Source organism: Mus caroli, unplaced genomic scaffold, assembly GCF_978045245.1.
Source record: "Mus caroli unplaced genomic scaffold, Mus_caroli_1 scaffold_5, whole genome shotgun sequence".
Lineage (NCBI taxonomy): Eukaryota > Metazoa > Chordata > Mammalia > Rodentia > Muridae > Mus > Mus caroli.
The window spans coordinates 52,230,988-52,249,001 of record NW_028227260.1 but is presented as its reverse complement, the minus strand read 5'-3'; the positions used below and the strand labels follow the sequence as shown (position 1 = coordinate 52,249,001).

Genomic DNA, 18,014 nt, shown 5'->3' with positions numbered 1-18,014 from the left:
TTCTCTTCAGGTGTGTCAGGATATTTAGGGCTTGCTACAGTAGGAGAGCTAGGGTCCAATTGTTCCAAGCTGAATTGACTTCTATTGATTATATTCTTGTGCTTGCCTTTTGCCACCTTTTAGTCTTTGGTGTGAATTGGCCTGATTTTCATATATTGTAGTAGGCCTGCCCGGAGGAAGGTAGAGCTTTTTGTTCAGGGTTAGAGCAGTCTTCCTGGGTAACAGGTAGTCTTGTAGAGAAGGGGACCAGACACTCCTATCTACTGAGAGTGCAGGTGGAGGTGTGCACTGAAAGGGTAATAGGGCTCTGGCAGGGTAGGACAGTTCCGATGTCTGCTGTCCTCTGTAGGATTCTAGCTGATTTCAGTACTGTGGCAGGAGTCTTGTCTGTGTTCCAGATTAGAGTAGTTCTCCTAGGGGAAAGGAAGGATTAAAGAGTGGGTGAGCAGTCATGTGGATCTCCCATGAGTGCTGGTGGAGTGATAATTGAAAAAATAATTGAATCTACTATTTTTGAACCCAACTGCAGTTGTCTAGAATTAAACATTTTGGTTTGTAAATATTATTCTAAGTTTTAGCTTACATGTCTACATTTGAAGCAGGAAGCAGTTTTATTTATGTATTAATAAAAAGAGGAACACATGTACACCAATTAGTTATTAAAAATTTTATGTCAAAGGGCTAAAGACATAGTTCAGAGGTGTACACACACACACTCACACACACACACACACACACACACACACACACTCAGACTCAGGGACATATATATGTACATATTTTTAAAAAATATATTATTAATCTTTCTCTAAAACTATATTTTTTAAAAGTTCAAGCCTAAAGACATGATTCTCCTTATCAGCCCTTCACTTCTGACTTCCAAACTTAGGAACACTCCAGAATTACATTCAGGTTGACTATCCATGGAGAATTTTATAGACATCTATAAATTCATGATTTTCTTTTTAAAAATGTGTACGTTTCTATTTGACTGTATGTATGCATTAATCCCATTCCTATGGAGGCAAGAAGAAAACATCCTTCAGAGTAGGAGGTATATGCAGTTGTGAGTCACCCAACATGGGTGCTATTTTCAAAAACAGTTTAACCAGAAAAGCAATCTCTGGGTGTCACAAGCTCATGTTCTGCCTTCCTGCTCTTAAGTACAAAACTGTTCTCAGAGCCTACAAAAGTTTTTCTCTTGTATTCTTAGGTATTGTGCTACAGGGTTTGAAAATGCTGACCTGTCAGACCAATAAATTTTGGCAGTTGTTATTCTGACGGTGAACTAAGTCTATTCTTTCATTGCCAACTACTGATTTATTTCTTACCCACATTCTACATTGAGTTTATGATAAAACTCTATGGTACAAAAAAATAGGTGGCAATTCAAAAGTAGTTCTTCAGGATAGTATTTTGTCATTTGTTACATTCAAAGGAGTTTTTTATTCAACTCTTAGTATATTTTGATAAAACATCCTAATACTTATTACCAGTTGGTCGGGATCTGGCTGCATAGATACAAACTCCATATTATGTGTGGAACTCCCTGACTCTGTATTCTGAGGACAGAGATTATAGATATGCATCACATTTCTTAGTTCAAGTCTTTAAGCTATTTTGGTGTTTAAGTATCAGTTTTAAGAGGTATTTCCTTGTTGGAGTAGGTGGGTTCTTGTTGGAGGAGGTATATTGCTGGGTGGTAGGCTTTGAGATTTCAATAATCTATACCTAGCCCAGTCTTTCTCTCTATGTGTCTCTTACTCTGTATCTCTCTGTCTCTGTCTCTCTGTCTCTCTCTGTTTCTCTGTCTCTGTCTGTCTGCCTGTCTATCTTCCTTCTTGGTTGCATATCATGATGTAAGCTCACAGCTACTGCACTAGTACCCTCCATATCTATCCTCCTTTCCCCTTACTTTCTACCATTATGATCATGGACACACACTCTGAAAGTGAAACCCCCTAATAAGTCCTTTCATCTTGAAATTGCCTTGGTTCTATTCTTTTATAATGGTGACAAATATTACTAAGATAGAAGTTGGTACAAAAAAGTGGGGTATTTTGTGAGAGGCCTGGTCAAACTGTTTTGGAGGAATGCGGAAAACTTTGTTACTTTGAATTAGGGAAATGCTCAACTACTTTAAGTAGGACTTAATGGGCCATCCTAAAAGGAACTTGAGAAACACTAGTTTGGAAAACAATGTACAGTATGTAGACTTAGTCATAGAGCTTTTAGAAGATGAAAAAAAAGTTATGAATTAAACAAGAGATCATTTTTGTTATATTTTGGCACAGAATGTGGCTGGTTTTAATCCTTGTCCTAAGTATCTACTTGAAACTAAATTGAAATATTTTATCTAATTTCATTGGCAGAGGAAATGTCAAGGCAACCTAAAAATCGTACTGTCTCTTGTTTATTAGTAGTGCTTCTTATGTAGATATGCAATGAAAAATAGTAAGTGGGATAAAAAAGAAATATAAAATTTAGTTTGAAGAGAAAAAGAGAACCAGAAAATTTAGTGTTTGAGCCACAACTTTTGATAAGGCAGATAAGGAGATGCCTAGAGCAAATTATTATAAGGGAATGGTGTTCTCACATTAAGACCTTACCCACTAAATTTTGTAACTTGTTAAAGGAAAAAGCCTAGTGGAATTTTTGGTCTTAAAATGTAACAACAGATGAAAGTTTATGGAAATATAACCCAAGAAGGAAGCTAGGCTCCACCCCAAGGAGACAACCAATTTGGCAGCTTCAGCCATGTGGCTTTGGCATTAGACCCCTCAATGGTACAGGAAAAAGAATGTTGTAGAATTTTCCTCTATGGTTATGGAAAGCTGTTAAGGCCAGTTGTGTGGTAAATGAGGCTCTGAATGAACAAGGGATGAGAATGAAGCTGTGAAAGTGAAAGCTCGGTTGTGTTAGAGACCTCAAGATATTCTAGATAGCAGAGTTTTAGGTTGTCTGTCAAGAAAAGCTGTGTACAGGAACTAGAACCAGCCCCTGAGAGATATGTGTATTAAGTCAATAAACCCATCTACAGGAGACATGGAATTACAAGGATACGGAGTTTTCACTGCTAGGCTTTAATCTTATTTGTCTCAATATTTACTCACTGTGACTAGCTTATTCCTTTTTGAAATGGTAACATATATTCTGTAATTGTGTGGCATATTGGAAGTATGCAATTTGCTTTTTAATTTTTACAGTGGATTACAGATAAGATATTGTCTTGGGTCTCAGAAGAGATTTTGGACTTCTAAATAGTTTTAAGAATCTAAAAGATTATGGGAATATTTGAACATGGAGTGAACATATTATGCATTATGATATGGCCACATGTTGGGTGAAAGGGGCATACCATGTCTATAGTACCACAGGGCTCGAGCCACTGGGGGAGGTGGGACCTGGGAAGTTTTGACCGTGCTTACCCCACACTGGCACCTGGCAGCTTTTAGAATATGTGAAGATGCTGGACACAGCTGGGAGGTGGGAGGGCAAAATCTGAGGCCCCCTGGGGACTCTCAGAGCTGGCCTTCAGGGAGGCTGGGGCCATCAGGTTCTCAGACTCTTGGGCACCCAGATGCTGCTGGGAGCCATGAAAGGGCTGAGAGTAAAGTGGGGGCCTGCCAGCTCTATCCAGCCCAAGGTGGAAGGGGAAAAAAGGAGAAAACTCCATTCTGGCTGGGTCCTGCAGGGAGGAGTGTCCTTGGCTTGTCTGGCGGGTGGCTTGGCTTGGTAGATAGAGGCCATGGCTGAGAGCTCTGAGAACCTTTCTGTGGGAGATTAGATGGCTGGCTCTTTAGGTAAAGGCCTGTTCCATTGCTCCCCAGAATGGATCCTGAGGAAAAGAAGCAGTCCATTGTTCCCAGCACTTGGGAGGCAGAGGCAGGTGGATTTCTGAGTTTGAGGCCAGCCTGGTCTACAAAGTGAGTTCCAAGACAGCCAGGGCTATACAGATAAACCCTGTCTCAAAAAACAAACAAAGAAACAAACAAGCAAACAAACAAACAAAAAAGAATTTATTGTCATGGTGGAGAATGGCAGTGATGGCAATGAGGAAAACCATACTCCACTTTCTCAAGTTGGGCCTAAATTTAAATACCTTTTGCAGGGAAGAGGGTCTGGGAAGGGGAGTCCTACAGGCCTTTAGGTAGAACCAGCCATACCACTCTTGGGAATATACCCAAAATATCCTCCATCATACTATAAGAGTGCTTTTTTAACTATGTTCACAACAGCTTTTTTTATAACTGCTAGAAACTGAAAACAACCAAGATTTCCTTCAACTAAAAAATGAATAAAGAAAATGTGGTACGTTTACAATGTAGATTATTACTTAGCTATTAAAAATGATGATATCATAAAATTTGCAAGCAAATGGAAATGCAAAAGAATATCCTGAGTCACATAGCCTAGATCCAGAAAGACTAAGGTGGTATAAACTCATGTATATGTTTTTATTATCCATAAAATTTTGGATAACCATCCTAAAACATCAGACCCAAGTAAGTTAAGTAGAAAAGAAGGCCCAATAGAGTATGCTTGAAACTCGTTGAGAAAGAGAAATGAAATAGACATTGGGAGTTGATGGAGGGAGGAAACAGCATGGGGGAGGGGGTGGGAAGGAAACAGGAAGGTTCAAGTCCGGGGAGGATTGAGGGTGTCTTAATCAGGGTTTCTATTCCTGCACAAACATCATGACCAAGAAACAAGTTGGGGAGGAAAGGGTTTATTCAGCTTACATTTCCACATTGCTGCTCATTACCAAGGAAGTCAAGACTGGAACTCAAGCAGGTCAGGAAGCAGGAGCTGATGCAGAGGCCATGGAGGGATGTTCCTTACTGGCTTGCTTCCCCTGGCTTGCTCAGCCTGCTCTCTTATAGAACCAAGACTACCAGCCCAGAGATGGCAGCACCCACAAGGGGTCTTTCTCCCTTGATCACTAATTGAGAAAATGCCTTACAGTTGTATCTCATAGAGGCATTTCCTCAACTGAATCTCCTTTCTCTGTGATAACTCCACCTGTGTCAAGTTGACACAAAACCAGCCAGTACAATTAATCCCTTGTCAACTTGACACACAAACACATCACTAGTAAGCCTCAACCCTTAATTTCTTATTCATCCCCAAGGTCTAAATAACTTTAAGCGTCCCACAGTTTTTACATATTCTTAATTTTCAATCTCTTTAAAATATTCATCTCTTTTAAAATCCAAAGTCTTTTTACAATTAAAAGTCTCTTAACTCTGGGCTCCACTAAAATAGTTTCTTCCTTCAAGAGGAAAAATATCAGGGCACTGTCACAATCAAAAGCAAAAATCAATCTCCAGCCATCCAGTGTCTGGGATCCAACTCAAGATCTTCTGAGCCAGAATCCCAGGACAATGGAAATTTTCAGGAATATTTGAGGGTGACTATGAGAGTACTAGTAATAGAGGATATGGAACCTGAACTGGTCAACTTTTGTAACAGTCAAGACTTCTAATTAAGGGAATCTGGACTCCAAACCATCCATAAAGCCTTAGACCTACAATTTTTGCTGCTTACAAGCTGTGCAGTGATGAAGATGGGGCAGAATTTGAAAAAATGGCCAATAATAATATTCTGCTATACTTTTAGATAGGATAACCATCAAGCAAAAACAATTCTTTTTTCAAAAAACTAAATTAAATATTGTCAGGAATAATTAATATTTTATATACGAAAGTGGTGCATTTTAGAATATACAACTTAATATTGATAAAGCATATATATATATATACGTTTTCTGTTGAGTTACTGAAGATGCATGCAGGTGAATACTGAATCATAGTTAGTTATACTCAAAAATAGAAAACAATATAAAAGAGCAACCTCCCAAAATGCATGCAATGAAAAAAGTAGTTTAGTTTAAACATGATCAAGGCCCTGATCTTACTAAAGTAGAAATACTTGACAAGATCTATAATTCTATGCATACCATATAGAAATATACTGAAATGTATAAACTTTCAGTACTGTTAACTTAGGTGTGAGGCACATAATTTATGTACAGGTTTTCTTTATAACAAAGCTTGTATTTAAAAAGAATTTGATATTAGAAAATTATAGTTATATAAAGAACAATATCAGTTACTTTGGTGAAGCACTCAACAAACAATGAATTGTATAGTATCAGAGGAATCACATTGTCAATGAATAAGATTTAGAGTTTGTTATTCTTGAGAATTTTTTTTTCTGATGACATAGTTTTAATGGCAGAAATGTATACTCGATAAAGGTCTGTCCTCTAAGTATAAACTAACTTCAAACACTAGGAAATAGTCTATTTGGTAATACAGTAAAAAGATGTGAATTACATAGCATTAATGTGATAACTTAAAGATCATTCTCTGGTGTGATGACTTGAGAAGTAATCACTAGCAATTTTAAAGCATACTGATGTAAAGGTTACTGAGCATGTTTTTACTGCATTTGCAAGATAAGAAAGCAAATGTTCTAAGAAGCTAATTGACAGTCAGACTTATTTATTTGATATATTTGACATATTTAACCATTAAATCATTTCCAGGTAAGGGATGAAGCGAACATGGCGTTGATTGCAATTAAGATCAAAGGGCAAAAGAAGAAGTTGGAAGTCTGAAACAATGAAATATCCAATAATACCAGTTCAGTCAGATAAGGGGAAACTGCATTTTAAAACTCTATAATAAGAAAGAGAACTATCTAACTTTCAGAAATCTGCATATACCTGAAAAAAATCACACACAGAAAATATCTTTTTCTTTCTATTGCACTTTCTTTTTCTTTCTATTGCACTTTAAGCAGACACTGGATAATAAAATAGAGAATGTAGGTGGAATTATGGATCTGTAAAATTTATCAGAATAAGTATCTTTGCTTAGCAGTTTAGGCAATGTCACTCAAGCCATTCGTGTGAAAAACTCTACATCTTAGTGATTTATCTAGCTTTGGAGCAAGCCAAAATTAAATAGCCCATGGAAAAGAGCAATACCTGATTGGTGGTCATCACAAAACAAAAGATACAAGTAATCGTACGCAAAATTTCTTAAAGGAGATACAAATCCTATTGCCCTAAATCTGATCAGTAATCTTTGTAATCATATCTTGAAATGCCATAATATGACTCACAAGCATTTATAATTAATGCATATGAAGTAAAAATAAAAGTCTTTTGTAGATAAAGATGAAATAATTAATAATTAAATTACTTAGTAGATGGCCATCAAGATATTGCATATTTATAAAATGTTATCAGAAGACATATTGTAGTTTTGAAGATATCAATTAATTATCTTCACCACATTTCATTCAAAGATAGTTTAAGTTATATGAAAATATTTATAATAGAAATGGTTAGATTTGGATATCAAAGAAAGCATGAAGACAAATTTCAATATATGGATATACTTGCTTTGTTACATATAAAGCTTAATATTTCAGTGGTGATAAAATATCTTGAAAATGTCTACTATATCATCAGCATACATTCATAATAATTATTATTTTATTCAATATTAATAAAAGAAAACAAAAATATTTTATTCATCTTTCACAGGGTGTGTGTAAAATCAAAGTAGATTAAACTGTAAACAAAGTAACATTTCTTTTTTTTTTTTAACTTTTCATTAGGTATTTTCCTCATTTACATTTCCAATGCTATCCCAAAAGTCCCCCATACCCTCCCAACCATCCACTCCCACTTTTTGGCCCTGGCGTTCCCCTGTACTGGGGCATATAAAGTTTGCAAATCCAAGGGGCCTCTCTTTCCAGTGATGGCCGACTAGGCCATCTTTTGATACATATGCAGCTAGAGTCAAGAGCTCCAGGGTACTGGTTAGTTCATAATGTTGTTCCACATATAGGTTTGCAGATCCCTTTAACTCCTTGGGTACTTTCTCCAGCTCCTCCATTGGGGGCCCTGTGATCCATCCAATAGCTGACTCTGAGCATCCACTTTTGTGTTTGCTAGGCCCCAGCATAGTCTCACAAGAGACAGCTATATCTGGGACCTTTCAGCAAAATCTTGCTAGTGTATGCAATGGTGTCAGCGTTTGGAAGCTGGTTATGGGATGGATCCCTGGATATGGCAGTCTCTAGATGGTCCATCCTTTTGTCACAGCTCCAAACTTTGTCTCTGTAACTCCTTCCATGGGTGTTTTGTTCCCAATTCTAAGAATGGGCACAGTGTCCACACTTTGGTCTTTGTTCTTCTTGAGTTTCATGTGTTTTGCAAATTGTAACTTATATCTTGAGTATCCTAAGTTTTTGGGCTAATATCCACTTATCAGTGAGTACATATTGTGTGAGTTCCTTTGTGATTGTGTTACCTCACTCAGGATGATGCCCTCCAGGTCCATCCATTTGCCTAGGAATTTCATAAATTCATTATTTTTAATAGCTGAGTAGTACTCCATTGTGTAAATGTACCACATTTTCTGTATCCATTCCTCTGTTGAGGGGCATCTGGGTTCTTTCCAGCTTCTGGCTATTGTAAATAAGGCTGCTATGAACATATTGGAGCATGTGTCCTTCTTACCAGTTGGGACATCTTCTAGATATATGCCCAGGAGAGGTATTGCTGTAACATTTCATATTAAAATATTTATAATTGATAAAACACATGTGAAACTGAACATATTAGGTTCAAAATTTGTGAACTCTAATTCTGACTATTGTGGAGGAATTTTATTCCAGTAATATGGCTGCAAACATGCTACACATCTTTAGTTCTTCTGGATGGTATGCTGACACACACTTATTACACACTTTTAAGGTAAAATTAATTTGTAGAAAGAAGTAGCAATGTTTGAAAGTCATGTCTAGTTGAGGGGTAGACTGTCACAGACCCTCTTTGGTCCCTTTCTGCGTGGAACCAGTCTCTGGTTGCAGGTGGACAAGGAGTTGGCAGGAACTGAGAGACAGACTCAAACAAGGGAGTGTGGATCTGAATGTAATTTGTCAAATTGAGCATCAAACTTTTTATACAGAAGAAAATAGGAAAGCTGGGTGACACACCGCCAAGATACAGAGAGGTTACTGGATTCTTACACAAAACAGAGGAATGCAAACACTGAAGGACTGTCAGGAACCAACTGCAATGATAAAATTTCGTGTTAACAACTGGGATAAAATACAGCTCCACCTAAGGTCCACTTAATCTTAGAAGCCACGGTCAAGGGCTTTATGCTCTTGTTCCTACTCTAGTCTATTGTATAGTCCACCCTCCCCCTAGGCCATTGTAAATACTTGTGTATGGGTGTAACTCAGCTATCTATAGTTCTAAGCATCTACTCTGGTTCTTCTTTAGGTCACAAGCTTCCTTCTTCCTACACAATGGTAAATTTCTGTGTAGGGCAGTGACTTAGCTATCCATGCCCAAGGTTGGATCAAGGACTGCCTAGACTCTAACTTAGCTATTTGTCAAAATATCAATCCTTAGGAGCACTTGTAATAAAGCAATATTAAGGGAAAGCACACAGATCCGTTCACCAACTAAAGCAAGGACATTGGAGCATTCGTTATACAGGATGCTACGGTTCCAGGAGACTAAGTTTCCATGAACTTTTCGCCTCAGACAGCGCCCAGGTTTTCGGGGCCTTGACTCGCTTGTCACTACTAGAGTGGATGTAGCCATTGCCCGTTTTTTATTTTTTAGACAAAGTTCCAGAATGTCCCACCTCGTGGTAGCTACAGATCTCAGAAGAACTCTAAAGATGAGTGGAAACACAATGATTACTAATAAAATAATGCCAGTAATAATAGCAAGTAAGGTTATATATTGAACCCAATCCAAGGGATTCAATGCACTTAAGGTTATTCTTTAAATCTCTGGCCAATTCATCAATGTTCCAAGTATCCAAATGGCTTCTGCTAATATCTGAGATTTCTGTTAACGTAGCCTTAATATTTGCTACAATCTATCTCAATCTATTGCTAAAACTACATTTTTTTAAGCATTTACCTTTGTCTCCAGTTTTTCTATAAGAAAATGAGAGGTATGTAGTTGCTAAACTAAAGCTGTGGTAGCTACTGCAAAAGAAGTTAAAATTGCAATTAAAGTAGTAATTCCTAAAATCAGAGCTGTAACAAATCTCTTTTGGTCATTTAACTTTTTCAAAGGTTGCAATCCTGAATTCTCAAACTAAGGATTTCCTAAATCTACAGGCAACAAAACGTAAGCAGGTCTTTTTAACAACATCATAACAGCAGATTCCTTATCTAAATTAGGATCTACACAATTAGTTAATTGACAAAAATTACAATGAATATGAAAAGACTTGCCAAGATTGGTGATTTTAACTCTATCAAAACTTCCCAATAATATAGCATATGGGTAAGGTACACAAGCTTTCACAGCTATAAGGGAGTTGGCCTGAAAGGCCAAAAACAGTGTCTCTGATGAAAACATCTTGTCCATTCTCTGTACCAGTCCCTCTACCTCAGGAGTCAGCTTTCTCAGTTGTTTTTATTTTAAGTCGGCACCAGGTTGGTTCTCCTTGCTGTAATCTGTGGTGGAGATAGGAAGAGTTTCTTCATTTTGCTTGCAAGTGGCTGCTCTACCCGATTCCTCTTTCTCTGTGCCCTCAATACAGCTTTCTTGTCACCACTGTCAGGGCACTCAGGAACTCACAAGTCAGCCTGTCACAGGAATCATTCTGGAAGCTAGCTTGCTTCTGCAGCATTCTGTGGAAAAAACAGAACATTGCCCCCTTTCCCCCGTATTAAATATCTGAACAGGCTCATGCTATGTTCCAATAAGTGGGTCTTTTTCATCTCACCTAGACATAATTATGTCTAGTTTTAAGATACTATGAGGCATTTAGTAAGTTCTTTGACATCCAATTTTTAAATTTTTAAAAATAAAAATGTGATTTGAATAATGTGCACAGGGATATAATTCCTCCCCTTCTTTGTTTCTTTAAGAAGATAGAGTTTTTAAAGTTCCACAAACCTTGTCTTTGAGAATTATTAAATTGTTGACAAAACATCTCAAATACTTGACTGTTATAGTCAGTTTTAATATCTGTTTTAATCTGATTTGGAACACCAAGTCTATTAAAAAATTAACATAGGCAGTGACTAATTACACTTTCAGTTGTTTCTCTTGTAGAGCAGTTGTAACTAAAAAGCCTGAAAAGGTATTAAAGAGTCATATGTGCATATTTTATTTAATTAATTATTTACTTAATCAGAAATAAGAGTATCCATTTGCAATAATTAAGTATAAGTCCTCAAGAATTAACACCATTATGTGGAAACAGGTAGAAACTGAGGACACTGAGAACAAATTTTTACAATTTGACATGCACATTTCCTAAAAATAACAAAATATTATCTTAAGCCATTACTATTTTGATGATGTAAAGAAATGAGATTATATAACCAATTATTCTTGTATAAGGTCCATAATCTGCCTGGGATATAAATCTAGCATGGCATTGCCTTAAGAGGGCTTGTCCAGGCAATGTAGAACAAATTCTTAAATGTCCAAAGACAGTTTTTTTTTTTAAAAGAAGAACATTTTTCTTATGAGTTGTATATGCATAAACAATTGCAAATATGAGAATATAACCCAAGAAGGAAGCTAGGCTCCACCCCAAGGAGACAACCAACTTAGCCGCTTCAGCCATGTAGCTTTGACATTAGACCCCTCAATGGTACAGGAGAAAGAATGTTGTAGAATTTTCCTTGTCACTACTGGAGTGGATGTAGCAGTAGACAAAGTGACAGAGAAAGATTTAACAGAATGAGTCAGAGATAGGATATAACCAATTCTCATGAGAACAGCACAGGAAAGAGAGGTGATTTGAAAGGAGGGGTGGGAGTTTTAGCTGGAAATTTTACAGAGAAAAGCTGCAGGTAAAGATAGAATGATCCAGAGAATGAGGAGGCACCAGAAGACTGGAACCAGTTGCCTGAGTTAGTTTGAAGCCAAGCAGAGCAATTCAGTGAGAAGCCAGATTGGATCAGGCAGCTTTGAGAGGAGTTTGAGCCAGGACAGCTGAGTTTAACCAGCCAGCCAGAGTTCAGAAGGAACTAGAAAGGATGAACTTATTCAGCAGTAAGCCTCTGAGCAAACAATAACCTCAGTCAAATAAAAGATAATTTTATAGATTATAATTTTTACTCAGGTATAAGATTTAAATGATAAAAAATTTGGAAGTACTAAAAAGATCTTCCAATAATGGATCGTGTGCAAATTTTCAATGAGCCAGGAGACCTTTTAAATCTCATTTTATATTTTTTTTTTTTGGTTAAAATTAAATTACAGTTTGACTGTTTATTTTATCTACAATTTTATAAAAGTAGCCAGAGAACAGTGACATGCTGATTCATATACAAGTAATAGTAGACTTGTCCAAGATATAAAAATGAAGATTTAAAGAAATAATAAAGTGTTCAGGTACCAGTAATATTTTCTTAAATTTTTATTATTTTATTTATTTACATTTCAACTGTTGTCCCCCTTCTCAGTCTCCCCTTCAAAAATCCCCCATCAAATCCCCCCTCTCTTTTGCTTCTAAGAGGGAACTCCCCCTACCAACCTACTCCCACCTCACCCATCTAGCAACCCCTTCGCTGGGGAAACAAGTCTCCACAGGACCAAGCACCTCCACCTGCTTCATATGTAGTGGGAGCTGTGGAGCCACCCATGTATACTCGTTGGTTAGTGGTTTATTCCCTTGGAACTCTGAGGGCCCTGTTAGTTGATATTATTGTTCTTTCTTGGGGGTTGTAATCCCCTTTAGCTCCTTCAGTCCTTCTCTAGTTCTTGGGGTCTCCAGGCTCAATCCAATGGATGGCTGTGAGTATCTTCATCTTTCTTAATCAGGTGCTGGCAAAGACTCTCAAAGGATAGCCCTACTGGACTTTCCAAGCAATTCTTGGCATCAGCAATAGACTTGGGGTTTGGGGTCTGCAGATGGGATAGACTGAATGGACTTTCCTTCAGTCTCTGCTGAGTTTTATGTCCCTTCATTCTCTTTAGACATGAACAATTCTGGGTTAAAAGTTTTGAGATGGGTGAGTAGCCTTATCCTCAACCGAGATTATTTTGGGAGGTCTCATACATTCTGCTCACAGGGATACATAGACTCCTTCTTTGCTGATTTGTATCCCCTTGATCTGCTTTTGTTGTCTTATTGCTCTAGCTAGAAGTGTGAGTACTATATTGAATAGATATGCAGAAAGTGGGCATCCTAACCTTGTACCGGATTTTAGTGGGATTGTCTGAAGTGTTTCTCTATTTAATTTTACACTGGCTGATGAGTTGCTGTATATTGCTTTTCTTATGTATGGCAAGGACCTTGGATTCCTGATATTGCCAATATTTTAACATGAAGGGGTATTGTATTTTGTCGAATGTCTTTTCAGCTTATAATGAGATAATCATGTTTTTTTCTTTCTAGTTTGTTTATATAGTAGATTACAGAAATGGATTGTTTTATATTAAACTATCCCTGCATCCCTGTGATGAAACATACTTGATCATGATGAATGTTGGTTTTGCTATGTTTTTTGGATTCGGTTTGGTACAATTTTATTAATTACTTTTGCATTGATATTCATAAGTGAAACTGTTCTGTAATTCTCTTTTAGTTTTGGTTCTTTGTGTGGTTTAGATATCAGAGAAACTGTGGCTTCATAGAATGAATTAGGTAGTGTTCCTTCTGTTTCTATTTTATGGAATAGTTTGAGGAATGTTGGTATTTGCTTTTCTTTGAAGGTTTGGGCAAATTCCATGCTAAAAATCAAAATGAAAATGCAGATCACATATTTCCAACTTATAATAGATTAGGATATACATTACCATTCAAAAGGGGAGGGAAAAAGCATTGTGGGAAAATACTAGACCAGAGAACTAAAACCAACTGAGCAAACTCCAAACTATGCATTTCCATGTCTGATGTCAAAGTACTCTTCATATCTTCCATCCTTTTTAGCTTCACTGACTGAAGCAGACTTTTTTCTCTTGCATTGGTGCCACTGATAGCAGCTTTCCTTGGTAGGTATTCTACAAATCTGCTTTCTCCAACATCTTGATGTCTCCAAGACAACTCAGGCTTCACCCTCACCACTTCAAACAATGGTTTCTCTTGGCCTCCATAAAGGGATGTCTTTTGCATATGCCTAGCCTCAGTGGCTTTTCTTGGTCTTGGAAGGAGATTCTATAACTTCTTTCTTTCATCCTGAACTTGAAACCTAGAACCACAAGTCTGAGCTCCCAAGTTTTCTGCTTGCTAGGGAAGAAACATGACCCCTTCCTTCAATCATATTTTCCCCCTATTTCTGATTTCTATGATTTCATTTGCTGTCTAACTTTAGATATCCTGCAAGTCACACTGTAGACCAGGCTGGCCATGAACACAAAGATCTACCTGTCTCTGCCTTCTGAGTGTTGGCATTAAAGGTGTATATAACCACACCAGGCCTTACCATTTTAAAATAACGTTTCACTAACAAACAAACAAACAAACAAACAAACAAAAACAAAAAACTTCTTCACAGTTAGAAACTTAGCTGGTTAGAGTCTTCATACACTTAGCATAACTCATTACTTTAATCTGTTTTTACTTCCTGGTGCCCCCTTTTTTCTCAAGCTTGGCAGCAAGAAGGGAGGCATGGTGCTTGAAAGGTTATAGTTATATATCTAGATCAGCAGGCAGGAGGAAGAGAGAGCCACATGTCCTATATTAAACATTTGAAACCTAAAAGCTCAGCCCCAATGACACACTTCCTTCCACAAGGCCATAACTATTCCAAAAGTGCCCCACTTCCTAATACTGTTATGCCCTATGAGTCTAAGGGGGTCATAATGATTCAAACCACCATAGAATCTGCTATTAATTGGAAGAACAAAATCTAGATGCCAGATAGTACAGAGACCTAAGGTAAAACTAAATACTATTACTGATTCTTTAAAAACAATGACCTTTAAAAAATATCTCATAACTATATCTTATTATTTATTTATTTATTTATTTATTTATTTATTTATTTATTTATGTTTGATTTATCAAGGCAGGGTTTCTCTGTAAAGCCCTGGCTATCCTAGAACTCACTCTAGACCAGGCTGGCCTCAAACTCAGAAATTCTCCTGCCTCTGCCTCCCAAGTGCTGATATTAAAGTCATGTACCACCACTGTCCATCTGTAATTTTTTTTTGGTTCTCCTATACTAATAGATCAGTGCTTCATTCAGCCATTATGAAAGAAATTTCTTCCTGCAGCAGATGGGAGCAAATTCAGACTCACAAGCAGATATTACTCAAAGAAATGGAGACCTTAGAACATACATGTCTGAATAGGATGTCTCCATTAAGTTCCCACCCTTAGATATCATAGAACCCCACAGAAGAGGAAGAAGAGAGAGTAGAAAAGGCAGAAGGGATGGAGACTACCAGGAGAACAAAGATCCAAAAAAAAAAAAATTAACTGAGTAAAACTCATAAGAACTCTTAGAGACTGAAGCAGAAAGTCCAAGGTCAACAACATGGTGTTCAGAAGGTTCTCTTTATATATATTATACTTTGCAGTTAAGTATCTCTATGGGACTCCTGAGTGTATGAACTAGTGGATTGCTAATTCTTGTGCCTACGCTTGGTTCTTTTCTTCTGTTGGTTTGCCTTATTCAAATTCAATTTGATGGGTTTTGTTTTATCTTATTTTATATTGTTTTCTTATGTTTTAATGTTGTCTTCAGAAACCACTGTTTTCTGAGAGACAGAAAAGAAGTGGATCAGGAATGGAAGGGAGGTGGCAGAAACTGGGGAATAGCAAGAGAGGTAACTGTAATCAGAACATATTGTATAAGATGAGTCTATTTTCAATAAAACATGGAAAAGAAAACAAACAAACTGAAACAAAAAAAAAAAGCGCACTCCTTTTCTCACCTTGAACCCTAAAAGAGATCAGATTAGAACATTCTTCCTGTTTCTCAAGCCAAACTTTTCTTGAGCATGTATAAGAAATACATGTTCTTAAGGATAAGTTTCTATACATACAACCTAGTGCTGAAGTAGTTATTTGAGTAAGTTAAAACATGGCTGACAGTAGACATCATAGAGAATTATGAGACAGCACACCATGGCTGACAATGAAAGTCTCCTTGCTTATCCCAAGGTGATAAAGTGATGACAACACCCCCCCCCCCAGAGAGCTCTGGCTTGGACCAGCTATGTCATCAATGGAAACCCGTGTGAGTGGGCTGCAACCAATGAAGAGTTGCCTGGATATATAGTCCAGTACAAAGGGAGACGTTGGGTGTTGGGCTTGGACTTGAGGCCCACAGCCCAGCAGCAGGTCAGCAGAGAGCAATCAGGTCAGCAGAAAGCAGCCAAGTGGAGCCAAGTCATCCTGTGACATTGCACTCTGAGGCCACCATGTCAAGGAACATGGAGAACTGTCTTCGAGGGTCTTCAGGTCGCTGCCAACAACACTCCCGCACCTCCAGAGCTGATCTGATCTTTGCAGTGAGCCTGATGGAACAGCATCTGAGGGAGGTTATTCATGCCCGGAGGCTCAGTGATAAGGTGCCCATCTTCCTGGCAGCCATCCCGGAGTTCCTCACCAGAGGCTTCTGGAGCTTGCGGGCAATGAGGCCCAACACAGAGGTACCCTGAGGTGCATCACCCCTCAACTGCTGGACTTGCAGGTCTACAGCAATATGTAGCTAAGTGATGTGTTCCAATTCATCACCATATCCCAGGTGGCTCCCGCTCAGAGCCAGCTACTACTAGCTACTAGCTTCTGCTGCTTCCTGGCTTTGCTTGACTGACCTGCTCATCTGCTACTCTGTGATAAATCAGTTAGTCCTGCCCAGCCTTTCCCACAGACAGCCCTGAATAGCTTATCAGCTCCATTCCAACCCTCTCCCAATTGTTTTCTTATTAAATAAAGCTTTATCTGAGGGAAAAAAATGTGTCCGTATTTGGTTCTGTATAAGGCTTCTTTATATAATTATTTATCTAATCCCTTCTCACCATTGTTAGGATATGTAATGGGCATTTCATTTTTTCCCCACATTTTTATTAGATATTTTCTTCATTTACATTTCAAAAGCTATCTCAAAATCCCCTACACCCTCCCACGCGCTGCTCCCCTACCCACTCACTCCAACTTCTTAGCCCTGGCATACCCCTGAACTGGGGCATATAAACTTGGCTAGAAAAAAAGGGGCCTCTCTTCCCAATGATGGTCAACTAGGCCATCTTCTGATACATGTGTAGCTAGAGACACAAGCTCTAGGGGTACTGATTAGTTCATATTGTTGTTCAACCAATAGAGTTGCAGACCCTTTCACCTCTTGGATACTTTTTCTAGATCCTCCATTGGGGGCCCTGTGTTCCATCCTATAGATGACTGTGAGCATCCACTTCTGTATTTGCCAGGCACTGGCAAAGCCTCATTGGTGATAGCTATATCAGACTCCCTTTAGCAAAATCTTGCTGGAATATGCAATAATGTCTGCGTCTGGTGGCTGATAATGGGATGGACCCCCTTGTGGGGCAATATCTGGATTGTCTATCCTTTCATCTTAGCTCCAAATTTTGTCTCTGCAACTCCTTCCATAGATATATTAGTCCGTATTCTAGGGAGGAATGAAGTATCCACGCATTGGTCTTCCTTCTTGATTTTCTTGTGTTTTGGAAGTTGTATCTTGGGTATTCTAGGTTTCTGGGCTAATATCGACTTATCAGTGAGTGCATATCAAGTGACTTCTTTTGTGATAGGGTTACCTCGCTCAGGATGATATCCTCCAGATACATTCATTTGCCCCTAAATTTCATAGATTCATTGTTTTTAATAACAGAGTAGTACTCCATTGTGTAAATGTACCACATTTTCTGTATCCATTCCACGTTGAGGGACACTTAGGTTCTTTCCAGCTTCTGGCTATTATAAATAGGGTTGCTATGAACATAGTGGAGCATGTGTCCTTATTATCAGTTGGAACATCTTCTGTATATATGCCCAGGAGAGGTATTGCTGGATCTAGAAGTAGTATTATGT

General features: G+C 38.0%; 1 pseudogene; it reads left to right on the top strand.

Moving 5' to 3' along the window:
• Positions 1-16,384: 16,384 nt before the first annotated feature.
• Positions 16,385-16,779, top strand: LOC110286357 (histone H2A-Bbd type 2/3-like; annotated as a pseudogene).
• Positions 16,780-18,014: the final 1,235 nt, after the last annotated feature.